This window comes from Rousettus aegyptiacus, unplaced genomic scaffold, assembly GCF_014176215.1.
Source record: "Rousettus aegyptiacus isolate mRouAeg1 unplaced genomic scaffold, mRouAeg1.p scaffold_m13_p_5, whole genome shotgun sequence".
NCBI lineage: Eukaryota > Metazoa > Chordata > Mammalia > Chiroptera > Pteropodidae > Rousettus > Rousettus aegyptiacus.
In genome coordinates this window covers 69,389,139-69,402,563 of record NW_023416308.1, presented here as the reverse complement: position 1 = coordinate 69,402,563, position 13,425 = coordinate 69,389,139, and the positions used below count along the sequence as shown (strand labels likewise).

The 13,425-nt window shown below is 37.3% G+C and overlaps 1 pseudogene; it reads left to right on the top strand.

The window, feature by feature from the left end:
- Positions 1-455: 455 nt before the first annotated feature.
- Positions 456-574, top strand: LOC118603114 (annotated as a pseudogene).
- Positions 575-13,425: the final 12,851 nt, after the last annotated feature.

Sequence of the window (13,425 nt, the reverse complement as noted above, 5' to 3'; positions counted from 1 at the left end):
CAAATTGTTGGATTCTAGTTTAAAAAGGAGGCCTATACTTTAGGGCAGTGGTTCTCAAATGTTATCATGTACCACAATCACCTGGAGAAGTTCACAAATTACTTGGTTTCCCCTTCAGAATTTCTAATCCAAGAGTCTGTGATGGGGCCCAAGAATTTGCATTCTAACTAGCCCCCAGGCAATGCTGACAATGCTGGTCCAGAGACTACATTTTGATAACTCTTGCTCTAGAAAATAAACTCGGATCTATTATCGTCTGAAAAGAATGATGTAATAGAAGGGGATTTGGTATTTATTTGGGGCCAATTATTTGCCAAACTTTTAAATCACTTACTTTATTATTATTAATTGCATTCCACAGATAAGAAAACTAAGGCTCTCGAAGGTTAAGCACTTTGTCTAGGACCCCACAGGTAAAACGTTAACAGAAGGGAGGTTAAAATATAGGTCTATGTGTCTATGGCTGTGCTACTCTGAAGAAGCCTGATCCCATGTGATTTTGGGAGCTAAGCAGGGTTGAGCCTGGTTAGTACTTGGATGGGAGACCACCTAGGAAGACCAGGTGCCGTAGGTGTAAAAAATAAAAAAATAAGGGATTGTAAGCTGACAAGGTCCTTGCAATCTGTGAGGTCAACCAAGGGTTGCCTTGCCTAAAAAAAAAAAATATATATATATATATATGTATGTATGTATGTATGTATGTATGTATATATGTGTGTGTGTGTGTGTGTGTGTGTGTATATATATATATATATCTGTCTGTCTTTGTGACTACAAGCCTGATACTATTTTCTCCATAGCCCATGACTCAGACTAAATATCCTTTGATATCCTTTGCTATTGGTATTACTTCATAAGATGTAAGCACGACAGTTACCTGGTATGGATAAATGCATAGACTATCTGCATCTATCTATATAAAGTGTAGAACCAATATAATAAAGGTACAGGTGGCATACCAAGAAAAAAAACTAGCCCAGCCCTAAGGGCCTTCCTAATACCATTATGAAAAGTGAGAGAGAACATTGTAAATACTTTTATATTTTTTCCATTTCTCTATAGAACTACGAACATACAATTATGCTTATTAAAGTTACTACAAACATATTCAGTACAATTCATTTCAGTTATGTTAACTTCTTAGCAAATACTTATACTCTTTGTGCAAGGTCCCAAAATAAAGGATTCCACAAGAGGTCATTAAGAAGACATCCCTCAAAAAGTGGAAGGGATTAAGAAACATAAATTAGTAATTACAAAATAGTCATGGGGATGTAAGGCATAGCATAATGAATACAGTCAATAATATCTTGTAATAACTGTGTATGGTGTCAGATGGTGTTACATTTATTGGAGTGATCACTTCATAAGTTATACAAACGTCTAATCACTATGTTTTACACCTGAAATATAATATGCCAAGTATAATTGTAATAAATTTTTTAATTTTTTAAATTCAAAAAACATATAAGGAATGAGCCCAACATCTTTATTCAGTTCCTCTCCAGTTAGAGAACTGATCAGATGAGAAAATTAAAACAAATAAGCAAACAAAGAAAATCAGCTATTACTTTTAATATCTAATGTTTCCATGACCACATTTGCTATGGAATATGACAAAGAGTAGTTGTTAATGCCAAGTTCCTCAGACTCTGAAAGTTTAGGTAGAAAACCATCCTTGGAAATTTTTGAAGCTGGAACTAACAACCAGAGCTCTTTAAGGTGCTGTGCTTTCTGAATAGAACTATACTACATCTTGTGTGTGACTAGCATTTCAGTAGAGATAAGCATTAAATAATGCAAGCATTATTACTTTTTAAGCTTTATATTAACCTCACTTACATCTCTGCAGCTCTACAAAAATTCAAAAGGATCAAAAACTCACTTAAATTTGTAGTGCATGCTAGCATAAATAACTGTCTACCTCTGTTATTGTTTTAAAGCATCAAAAACAAACAAACAAAAAGCTCACAAGCCCTCCCATGTGGACAAAATCCAAACTTACAATGAAGCACAAAATATCAAATCGCTGCTCAGCAGAATTAGTCTAGCTTGCCATAGGAGTCCAGGAACAGATATAAAAGTAATCAGTTAATTGCTCTCTAAATAGGTGTTCCGATCACCAATTCCAGTGTGGGGTGGGGTGGAGTGGGGGTGGGAGGGGTCCTAATACCAACAAGCTATGCTTAGGACACCAGCTGGGTGTCTTATAATGCAATTCAATTCTGATACTACATGCCCAGAAATAGCATCAAATTCCATAGGTTAAGGGGCTAAGTCTCACAAAACTGCCCCCTACACCACATCAGACACAAGCCACGACCTCAGATTTTCACTGTGCTTCTGACCAACGAGCTACACAATGGAGGTTCCAACAACCCTCCACAATTCAGGATGCCCATCGCAAGCCCAAGTTACTACCTGTATTTTTGACTGGCCATAGATCAGAGGTTCCTGCAGAGCTTGATTAATTTTCTAGAGCACCCCACAGAACTCAGGAAATCCATTTACTCGAGTACAAGATTACTAGTTTATTATAAAAGGATATAACTCAAGAACAGCCAAATGGAAGAGATACATCTGGCAAGGTATGGAAAAAGGGCTCAACTTCCACACTCTCTCAGAACACTACTCCTGATCCCCTCCCTCTCGTATTTCCAAGTGTTCATAAACAGAGAAACTCTCTGAATCCTGTCTTTTCGGGTTTTTATGGAGGCTTCATTACATAGGTATGATTTATTAAATCACTGCCTAGTAATGATTAATGTAGCTTCCAGCCCCTGTCCCTTTCTGGAATGTCAGGGGGATGGGACGAAAAGTTTCAACCTTTTAATCACATGGTCGATTCCTCTGGTTACCAGTCTCCACTCATCCTTAGGTGATCTAGGGCATTCCAAAGTTCACCTCATTGACCCAGAAGACACCTTTATCACTCACATCACTTAAGAAATTCCCAGAGTTTTGTAGTTCTGTGCCAGAAAGGCCAAATATATATTTCTTTTTATAAATCACAATATCATACACTGTCACATCATACTAGGTCCTAATAAGTTGTACACCATAAGCCACACTATTATAGCTTTTCAATAGGGTTAAGGGAAGAACTACATAAATATTTACCTTTTTATATTTAATAATAATCTATATGTATCCATATTTTTTCTTCCATGCTCTAATCAAGTTTGGAGCCTAAGTTTTCAACTTTGCATAAATTATGCCTTGATAGCGGCCTTTTCATTCCCTTAGGATTAACTATGTTATTTTCAGGCATACAGAAAAATATTGATGTTTTATTTTCATCTCCCTCATAGCTTTATTTTTTTCTTAACTAAAGGAAGTATCCTGAAAGTTAGGCAGCTTCTCCTGAAAGTCAGCCAACAACTTTTGAGAGAGAGCTCTTTGGCACCTAAATGACAATACTTGAAATACATAAATTGTTAACCCCACCTTTCCACTTTGAGACTTTTATGATCTATTCTGAGAAATTTGGCAGGTTCTATTTTCTTTCATTTCATTGCCTGGCATGTATCAATCATTCTTCTGGAAACATAATTATTTTTTCAATTTAATGCTGCATCATAATGCAGTACTTTTGAAGGCATTTAAGTCAATAATTAGGGATTCAAATGTAAGATAAAATGCACCCCTCTGTCATGATATTGATACAAATAATTCAACTGAGTTAAGAATCAAGTGATTAAATAACTTCCACGTATGGATAAGTTCACACATCTCTGGCAATATAATAGTTCAGTAACTAAATTTTCTGCTTATCACCTGATAATTGTTTACCTTAATTGTGATATGCATCTCTGTCACAGAAACATTAACACATAAAGGGAAGTATTCCATAATCAAGGCAACACCATAATAATAATGACTGCCATTTCTGATCACTTACTATATGAAAGACAATTTGTAACCCAGTAATAGAGTTATTAAACCTTTATTACAGTTGATAAAACTGAGGTCCAGAAAGTTGAGGGAATTTTCCTGAGATCAACAAATTACAGGGCATTGAAACCTAGTGTGACCAAAAAGTCTATATGATTCTCTTTCTGCTACCACTGTTTCCCTAATCTGAGATGCATATAAGAATCACCTATGAGCGTAGGTTTTGTCCAGCTGGGCAGGCCTGGTAATCCTTCCAATTCAGTCAGCAGATCAGGCTTTAGGACCCACCAGTTTGTACCATACTGGTAATAGTTTGCCTATACTCACACATCTGCAGAATTCTGCATGAGTCTCTTTCTGCCAATTTTGAAAGACAGGTCATTTAAAACATGGGGTAATAAAAAAAAGTCCTAATCTTAAATATGGTATTAGTCTATCCAAACTTTCAATAACTTTGACCTATACAATGCTATAACATTCAAATGACCTTTCAGAATTGAATTCTTAATAACAAGTAAGCATCATATCCCTTGAGTGCTATTCTTAAAATACACAACCAAATAAAAATAAAAGAACTGATAAAAAGAAAGGCTATATAATTGTTCAAGTTTATAAAATTTGGAAACAGACGATCTAAAACCAGATCTGTTTGACAAGAGAGCCATGAGCTTTGAAGGAGAAAAGGCAGACTTGTTGTTTCTGCTTAAGTCAATCATATTTATGAATATGTTTACAAAAATCTCAAATGAAACTCTAGCCAATGGAAATAAGTATAGATAATAACCAAGTAAAATCTACATTAGGAATGCAAGGATGGTTTAAAATCAGGAAGTTCATTAATGTAATTAATTATAGTACCTGATTAAGAGAGATATGCTAGTACAAGTGACACTGAAGTTTTAATAAAATTTGATAGCATTTATAGTAACAACCTAAATATTCAATAGTAGCAAAAAGGTTACAAATTATGTTCTATGCATGCAATAAGTATAGGGAACCATTAAAATCACCTTTTTAGAAGCTATGTAATAACCTAAAAAATGCTTAAGATATTTTCATTAGAAAAATCAGTGAATGAAATTGTACATAAGATTACAATAACAAGTATAGAAAGAAAAAAAAAACTGAAAACACATAAACCAAAATGTTAAAAGTGATATACAAACATTATCGGTGTTTTTCCTTCTGTTCGAGGTTTCCATTCTAATATTTCAAAATAAAAAATATAGTATAAATAAAAGATTTTTCATCATAACTATAGAAAATGTGTTAAAGCCACTTTCATCTTTCTTTGACTACTTGTATTCATCTTCTTCCTCATCCTCAGGGCAGTTTGTTACGAGAAAGATTCACGTTTCCCCAGAATTACAAATATTTCTTTCTGCATATCACCTGTTTCATACCTCATCAGGGACTACATGAGGCCTGGGCACTGTTTATGCATGCTGATCTTGTAATAGTGGTCACATGGATAAAAGCACTTTATCTGCAATTATACTTAATCATTTATGGAAATAAAATTACAGTATAAATATAAGATTTGCCAAATTTCCTTTGGATGGGAAATGAGTTTTTTAGTTAGAAGAGATTAAATTGATTTCCTTTTCTTATTCCACAACTCAAACTTCCCATGGTCTCATGATCTGTAAGAATATCAGCCGATGTATTATGTGTTCCCATGTGTCACTCGGCCTGCCTTTTCTCTTACACAAACTATAAGCAAGATTTTTTTTTTTAATTTTTATAAACCTACTTTAAACCCCCCAAAAAGGATGTGGTCCATGAATCACACATTTATGTCATTATCCTAAAGAATCCCACTGACATTTGTTTGATTGACAGGAAATCCAAAGGCCACCTACAGCCAATACTTTCTCAACTACTTTATTCCAGCCACCTCCTGTCTAGCCCTACCCTAGTTTCCCTCCTTTCTCCCAATTTTTATCCATTATCCTGAAGCCAATCCTCAAAGGTAGCACCATATCTTAGACTGTGTGGAGAATTCACTGCAGACAGCCAGCGGTTGGGCCACATACTAGCTATGTGACCCTGTACAAGTCGGGTCACCTGTCACAGTATCATCAAAGGTAACAATGTCTGCTCATAAGTTTGTTGTAAGAATTATAGAAGATTGTCTATGTGAGGCTGGTATACAGTAGGGGCTCAAATTATATATGCTGAAGATTAAAGTAGTGCTTAAACAAATAACTGCATACCAGAAGGAGAACTAAAAGTAAAAAAGTAGCCAAGTAAAAGGGTGTAATTGGAAAACTAGCTGCCCATTTGTCTAGATTTGGGTTCCACCCCTTTCCCAGACACTGGCTGTGTGACTTTGGGGAAAAACCTTTTCCTCTACAGGCATCACTTTCTTTGTAAAATGTAAAATCAGATCGTATGATCTTGTAGACTCCTTTCTGCCTTAATGTGCTTTATTCTTTTATTTTCTTTTTTAATCATATCAAGTGCACAGCTTTCAAAACCTACTTCTTGAGAGAAATCCTTGGCTCTTTTCTTCTCGCCTGATATTGTTCAGCAGCTGTCACTTCCTACACAGAGCTACAGAAAGGGCTTGTCATAGCCCTGAGCAAGGTATGCTGCTGAGTGAACAGGACAAATATATAACCTTTCCACCTCGTGCAGGGAAGCAACGCACAGTGTTTGATCAGACAGAGCTTTCTCCAGCCCTTCAGTCTAGAGCTCCCGCTGTGTTCAACCAGTCACTCACATTCTTGTTACAATTTCCCCATGAGCCAACAGCAAATTGGAGCCAAAGGGTCTGAGTGCTTTGTACATGTGGGAGCCTTCACTGCCTGCTAATCCCCAGCTGGCCTGCCAGAGTTCATCTACACCAAAAAAATGTGCCTGGCCAATATTCACTTGGGAAGCTGCTACAGGCACTTAATCTGGGAATGAGGGAAGGGGGATCCCTGCTCACTGAAGCAAAGGCTATTTCCACAAATGGCTCAAAGAGGCCTTTCCTCAAGCAGAAAGAGAGAGCCCAGAGGCACGACCGCAGGGGCAGGGCAAGGGCAGGTGGTGGAACCATATAACAAACAAGGAGAGATGAACCCTGAAATTCTAAAAAAAATATTCAGTTGCATAGAGAGTTGGACCTTAACACCAGGTTGAAGTGATCTGGTCTATCCTCCCTTATACATCATAAAATAAAGTTACCCCTGGACTTGTTACTTGCAGAAGGCTTGAAAATGTACTTAGCAATATTTGTTGAATAACTACTATGATTCAATAACCATGTGTGGTAGATGTTACCATCTTCCTTTTCCACATGAGAAAAATGAGATTTCTTGTAAGTCACTTTAACTAAGATTAGACTTTAATAAATTATCCTGGATCAAGTTCCCTCACCTTGAGATGAGAATAATATGTAAGTAATTTATGAAGAAGGGGCTCCCAGGAGAAACCGGTAATTGAGTGAGGGAAACAAGAGAGAGAAGAGGATGGAGACAAGCAAGGTTAAGGTGCCAGACAAAGTCCTGATCTGAGAGTGAAGCACTGCATAGCTGATTTTGTCTCAGAGTCACACCACCCAAGGCAAGGGAGCTAGGCCAACATAGTCATTGGTTAAGGGCCTCTAAATGGTTGCACAATTCCAGCACTTGGCAAAGCGGCAGTCCTCTGAAGAATAATCACAGTTGCAGGCCATTAATCATATAAGGAGACCAAAGCTGGAGAGGGGAATAGAAATTATAGAAAGGATCCAAGAAGTCCTGGGCAGGGCCCCAATAGGATACACTGCATAAGTAGACACAGGAGGGCTCAAACTCAACTCTGTCTTCATCCTAAGCCCTTTCACCATAGATTCATTTGTTCTTGACAGCCACCTTTGGGAAAAGACAGGACAGCAATACTATTTAACAGATAGAAAAAAAAACGATGCTAAATTAAGTAACCAATCTAAGGTCATATTGCTGATAAGTGGCCAACTAGCACACACTCCCCGCCCGGAGTGCTTATAAATCCACAGTTGGGTATATATTCTTTTAAGTAAGTACTGCCCCTCTACAAGGCCTCTGATAAAATGCCTCTGCTGTACTGCAAACATTTCCTTAATACACACATTGTGCCCCGGAGGATGCAGTCAGGAATGAGACTTGTGCTAAAGGAACTCAAGTCTGTGAGGGGACACCGTATGTATGTAGAGCACTTAGAACCTCATAGTAACCATATTTAGTAGTTAGGTGAGGACTTTTATCTTCATTTCACAGGTGAGAAAAAAACTGGGTCTGATGGAGGAGTTTCTCAAAGTGACACCATAGAGAATAGATGAGCGAGAGGGGGAAACTCTCGATTATCTTACCCATCTGTGTTATCTATGGAATTCCTAAACATAGTGTAAAATCTCTTGGTTTCCCCTGTGGAGAATTCTTTGTCTCCTGTCTCTGACTAGCAGCACCTAAATTCTCTTGGAGGAACAGCACTCTTTCATCCCATACAGCCTTGGAGAGAGTAGGAACTTGGCAGGGGAGGAACTTCCACCACCATAACATCGGGCTCCTGATCTCAGCTGCTAAATCAGAGTGTCCTATTCAAACTGGACTTACTTACAAGTGGGCACATGAGTCAAGTAAGACCAAGTAATGTTTCAGAAAATACTGATACGGATGCCAGAGGAGAGGGTTTCTTTATCACTAAGATTGTAAATACTAAGAGGCATGTAAATTTCAAGCTTCTAAAATTATCTTTACAACTAGAGGGAGATAATTTATTTAGAAATGATTTAAAAAAAAAAGTGATAAAGAAGTAAAAGATGGAAAGAGAGACGGATGAAGGAATAACAAGAGAAAGGGAAGGAATAGAGAAAGAGAGATAAAGAGAATTATCAGGATCTCCTGGCCAAAGGGAACCCTAACCACTTTAGACTTCCCGGTTACATGAAAACAGCGCATTTTCTTGTTTTTTAAGCAAGTTCAGTTCCTGTCACTTCCAACCAAAACAGTTCTTACAAATATTATACTAAATAACTTTCAGGCACAGGTAGATTATTCACGTATTTATCTATGAATATGACATCAAGATAGTAATAAATTCCAATCACGTAAAAAAATGTTTTTAAAAGAACCATTTGTTTGAAATATATGGTGAATAACAGACTGAGAAACTATTGACACTATACAATAATTAAAAGTGCTAGACATGGCCTCCAAAGATGTGATTCCTAATTCAGATACAAAGACAGACAACTTGTATAAAAGCCAGTTTAATCACTTACCAACTCTACCACACTGGACAAATCTTATAACCCCTCTGAAGGTCGATCTTTTTATCTGCCAAGTAGGACATCTGCCTATCTCTTTCAAACACTAAATGTGAGAATTATTAGAGAAAAAAAATGTAAAGGTGCTATATTAACTAAAAAAAAAAATACTTGTATAGATGTCAGGAATTTAATACTGAGGCTACAAACCTTGCTGAACTGTTTTCTAAAGTGTGTGTGTGTGTGTGTGTGTGTGTGTGTGTGTGTGTGTGTGTACACATAGTTGAGTGTTGTATGGGCATAAATACAGAATGAAATAGCGTTTCAATGATTGCTCTCTCTTGTCGCTCTTTACCTTTGATGGAGTAAGTACTTGAAGTGTTTGTTGGTTTGTAGCGGTGCTTCCTGAGTGATTTCCTCCATCAAGCATCACAGCAAAAACACAATAACGAACTTTGACAGACTCTGAGTTAAAGCTGTCTGGATTGTTCAATACAAAACTCAATTCTATATGTACTATTTCATCCTCGAATGCAAATGTTCCTGACAGCATGTCCTAGTGGCTTTTAAAGGTTCTGCAAAATGCATGAGGTCTGGTGAACTCTGCCTCTTTAAAATCCAAGTTACTGATCTCAGTAACTTGGGTGTCATCCTCTCTCCCTTGGCCCCATATGTCATCAATCTGTCAGCTTTGCCACTTCCATTTCATTCCTCCTGTTCCATTAACATTTTCAATTCCTGAATTCAGTCCTTCATCACTTCAGGGATCCAACACCAGAATGATTTGTGTCTGAAACAACTATCTGACCATGATACTTTCCAGCTAACAACTCTATAATAAATCCCTATTATATATCAAATCATATATTTATCTTAGTGTATAAATGAGACTCTTATTGAGTTGGCCCCCACCTTTATCTCTTCAGCCTGTACTCCTGCTTCTACCCCATAAGTACCTTCTGTTCTAGACAGATGAAAATTTAACTTTAACTTCCCAAACTGCCAGTCTCTCTCATAGTTCTATGCCCTCCCACTTATCATTTCTTCTGCATGGAACTTCTCACACTCTTCTCAGCTTCTTTGTCTGGAAATTTTCAAATCATTCGAAGAGAATTAAATCAAGCATCAGCTTCCTCGTGAAGTGTTTTATGAACGTACCATTCTCCACTCCAGTTTTTTGGGGTTCAACTTTCTACACCATTATCACAATAGCTAACGTTTATAGGATGTGTGCCATGCTCCAGCTACAGTGCTAAGCTTCTTACATAGCTCATCTTATTTAATCTTCTAACAACATTATGAAATATATATATTTTTAATTCCCATTCTACAGATGGGGAAAATAAGACTTGGGAATATTATTTCGCTTCCTGAAATCATGGAGGCAATTAGTGGTTAAATCAGGATTAGAATTCAGGTAGTCTGACTCCCTAATCCATGTGCATAACAGCCATTACAGCATACTGCACTATTAGTATATTTCTACTGCAGCATTTATTACATTGTGCATTAATTTATTAATTAGTTAATTATTAGCACTGTTTCACTTTGAAATATTCTTGAGCTGGCTGTGAACCATTAATGTCAGATGTGTCTTTATTTAGTTAATCACTCGATAAGGGCAAACACTGAAAGTGACAAATAGAATAACACATGCTAAGGGATGGTGTGATGGGCGGGGAGTAAGAACAGGATGCTATGGGGACACCAAAAAGCAGGGTCTTAGAAGAGAAGAAAGGAATTTCAGGAAGAAGGAACAGCATGGGCCAAGGCATGGGATCTGAGAAATTATCAAAAAATTCAGGAGTATTTTCTGAATTTGCCTTACAGTTTGATCTATAGCCCGCCTATAGCTGTATTCTGACCCTCAAGTCCTCCTGAACAGCAACTGGGGGTGGAAAGAGCAGTTCCAGGTTCTGGGGAAGGGGAACCAAACCCTCTGGTGAAAGAGAACAGTTTAATGAATGCGCGGTATGGAACTCAATTTGCTTTTAGAGCTACTCCCCAGCACAGAGTGTGTTTCCCAGTGTGTCTTTACTAGCCACATAACCTTGAGGACATCACTTAACTTTCATGAGTCTGCCTCCATATCGAACTGAAACAGTATTGCATGTTCTCTGTTTGGGAACTAATATTTGAACCTAAGTCAGGAGGGAAGTCTGATGATGACATACAGGAGAGTGCCTGATAGGATTGGCTTAATGAAACATTCCTTTATTTATTTATTTGGTTGGTTGGTTGGTTGGCTGTCAAGATAGGTATTGATTACTTTCTATTTTCAGGAGATCTGCTTGGTTCCTGGGCATAAACTGGAGAAAGACACAGACCAGTCCTGTATCTTAAAACATAATAATAATTTAAAAAAGCATTTAACAAACAATTAACATTAAAGAGTATGGAGTGTTTCCATAAGGGATTTACAAGGTAAATTGGGATATTCAGCAGGAAGACCTGACCTATTTCAGGGAGCCAGGGAAATCTTCCTTGATTAAGCAGAAGTGATCATGTTTAAGCTGAAACCTAAAAGATGAGAGGATCAACCACGTGAAGATGGAACTGGGAAGGGCATTCCAGACAGATGGAATAGCATGTAAAAGCCTCAGTCTAAAGAAGATGTAGTATAACATAGACTTCTCGAGGAAGTAAAAAACAGTCCAATACAGCCGATGTATAATGAACAAGAAGGAGAATAGCACAGATGAGACTGAAATGGGTGAGTGGGATGAAATTAGAAGGATGATAAACCAAGTTGAGAAATTTACTTAACATTACTAAGACTTTTTGGCATCACTTTGTTATTTTTTAAAAACTAATTCCACCCTCATAGCCTGAGCAAACCGTTGTTTTGACCAGGTCTGCTTATAGACAGTCATAAGGGGTTCGGTGTCTTTTTTTCTCCCAGGGGCTCATGTGATTCACATTGAGAAAAGACTTCTCCTTGACTGCATTTCATTTCAACAATGAAAAAAGTAGCTATCCTCATTAAATTCAGAAAGATATATACCTAGATATTCCTTAAGGAAGGCAGACTGGGTTATATGTCCTGACGGAGGTACAAGCATCATATAGGGTATGAATGCAAGTATTAATTACAACTTGGAAGGAAGTGGAAATTTAAAAGGAAAGTGGCATTGAGCCAAGTGTGGGGTGGTGGTGAAGACAGGTGGTGAAGACAGGGGAGATGGCATTGTAAGCATAGTTACAACTAAACGAAGCCACATTGATGAAGGACTATTAGGAGTTTTCAAGGACAAGTAGCAGTGGTCTATGCCTAGAGCTCTGAGTACGCTAGCTAAGGAAAAGTCAAGATAGTACATAGATTACAGGGTGAGCATATATCCTGAACAAAGTCAGCACTCTTGAGAACTGACAAAGCATAAGAATTAAGAGCATGAACTTTGTCATCAGAAAATTTGGGTTCCAGTTCTGATTCTATCATTTCCTATCTTTATGATCCAGAGAGCATAAATTGACTTCAGTTATATCCAAAATAGAAATAATAATAGTATCTGCCTCAGAGAGCCACTGCAAGGATTAAATGAAATAAATATAAAGCTTCTAAAATATGTAAAGTCTTTTTAAAAAGTTAGATATTTTTAATACTATTATTGTCTAGAAAAATTGCTTTTTCCTAGTGTTAAATTTGTTTCATACCCTTAAGAGTATAGAAATCTTTCTGTGGTCTGTTTACTAAACTATCTTTCTTGAAAGTATAAAGTGAAATTGAATTCAGATGTATGTAGAAAATACTTACTGTATTTTGTGTGCAAGAAAAGAAAGGGCATTAAAGGTAAAAGTGGTAAAAACCAATAGCAACCAAAATTTTCTTAGTACTTAAGATGTCTTGAATTGTATGGTAAGCACAGGTAATTTCCACTTGTTAATTACTCATTATGCTCTATGTCAAGAACCAAGCTGAATTAACCCAAATCACAGAACTTTTTTCCCCCATAACAGAAAAAAATACCACTTCCACTTGTAATAACTAGAAAAGTAGGAAATAAGAACCTCTGAGGAGTTTCAAGCCCAGAGCAGGAAGAAAAGCCAGCTCCCTCTAGTATAGGAGGACAGTGGGGGGTTCTATTTAAAGGCAAGGGGAAGCAGGCTGACAGAATGTCAAAGAGCCAACACCTAAGGGGCAGGAGACATGGCTTATGTGCTGCTTTCCATTTGGAACTTAGGATAGTGTGAGAGGCAACACACAAGGTAGTCTCTTAGCAACAGGGGTAAAACTAATCACAAAATAGTCCCCAAATCAGAAGAGCCTGAATCAGCATTCCAAAGCTCCCCCAACTCCTATGTTGTGAGAAATCCAT